At 36.2% G+C, this 1,574-nt stretch overlaps 1 long non-coding RNA gene across 1 annotated transcript in view; it reads left to right on the forward strand.

Moving 5' to 3' along the window:
* The window catches only part of LOC121813052, an 8,792-nt gene extending 7,451 nt beyond the window's left edge, over window positions 1-1,341 (forward strand). Inside the window, exon 2 of the long non-coding RNA XR_006053480.1 lies at window positions 1,306-1,341. This is a non-coding gene — a long non-coding RNA (uncharacterized LOC121813052). The remainder of the gene's footprint in view (window positions 1-1,305) is intronic.
* Window positions 1,342-1,574: the final 233 nt, after the last annotated feature.

A 1,574-nucleotide genomic window follows, 5' to 3' on the forward strand; every position in this document is an offset into this window, starting at 1 on the left:
TTGGGGTGAGAGAAGGAAGACAGGATAAAGACATGCTGTGGAAGAGAGACAGAGGTTAATAACAGATATGATTCAATGCAGAGAGGTCTATTAATACATAGTGAGTGAGAAAGGTGACTGGAAAGGAAAAACTCAATGCATCATGTTTGTCAGTAACTCTTTCACAGTTACACAACCAGATCCCATAATTATGGAGCGAGCAAGCTGACATTATCAGTAGATAATATAGTTTAAGTAACTCATCTGATAAAAAGCATGATATGGATTGTGTAATTTCTTGGTTTGACATGCATATTAGTCACTGGTAAATGGACCAAAACCAGTGTAAAATGCAGCAATACAGAAATTAGCCCTTGTAAATGTGTTTGTAGCATACATATTTTTGCCCATGTGACCTCAACCTGGATAAACAGTAGAAAATTACCATGAATAAGAATTAGTATATAAATAAGTTACCGTGTTAATTATTCCATTATTACAATCTTCATTCCTGTTGGCTAGTTAATAGTTTGTTTGTTTTTTTAAGCTTAAAAATGTGTGTCACAGCCTGTCTTTGGTTGCAAGATGATTTTAATTTTGAGCTTTGCAGTATGACTGTTTTGGAGGGACTAAAATATTATCACAATTTTTTCACCCTTTTATCTTTCAATTCAGAATTAGGTTTTAGCCTTTTTTTTTTTTTTAAGTTTTGCTCTAATTTTGGCTGGATAAATTGGACATTCAACATTTTTGAAACCATCAGACTTCCATCTGATGGTTTGGTACAATCAGATGGAAGTCAGATCAGCCAAGCTCATTGAACCTGTCTGCTGGAGTATGTAGTGTCTTAAATTTGACGCCTAATCCCTACAAAGTAATGAGATGCTTTGACTTGAACACATGATGGCCAGTGCAAACAAATTGGTCCTTCACCTGTCAGGAGTGCATTTATATTAAATTTTAGTCTGTTAGTTCTCTCTGCTAAATAATTGTTGTGCTGTGGTGAAATATTTTCTGCGGTGTCACTTGTCAGCATTGTTGTTCCCGCTCTACATCTTTGCTATGAAGTATTGCTCCCAGAGGGGTGACAGGTGTTTGACAGACTCAAATTTAAATGGACAACCAGCGCTTAGGTTCATGCACGATTTATAGGAAGCCTGCCCAAAGTTCATCTTTCTGCTGATGAACAACACAGTCATGGAAAAAAAAATGTGTGTGAGATGACAGGACCTACTTACCATGCCAGTGTGGGTCCTGCATAGCACAATTAAAGTTGTGTAATCCATTTGAGTAACACTGAGGATTTTTTTTTTTATTATTTCTCAGTGTCAACAGACTTCAACATACGGCTTTCATCGTCTTCCAGAAACACTACAGCGACGTCAAAGTGGAGAAAAAGTAAGAGAGCTTTTTTGCTTTGCTGAGTTTTACCTTTTTACATGTTGCTGTGTTTTCTGTCACGTGGTTCTACAGGGAGTGCAGAATTATTAGGCAACTTGTATTTTTGAGGAATAATTTTATTATTGAACAACAACCATGTTCTCAATGAACCCAAAAAACTCATTAATATCAAAGCTGAATGTTTTTGGAAGTAG

The sequence above is a fragment of the Haplochromis burtoni genome, unplaced genomic scaffold (assembly GCF_018398535.1).
Source record: "Haplochromis burtoni strain Fernald_Lab_line unplaced genomic scaffold, NCSU_Asbu1 Contig_13, whole genome shotgun sequence".
NCBI classification, from domain to species: domain Eukaryota; kingdom Metazoa; phylum Chordata; class Actinopteri; order Cichliformes; family Cichlidae; genus Haplochromis; species Haplochromis burtoni.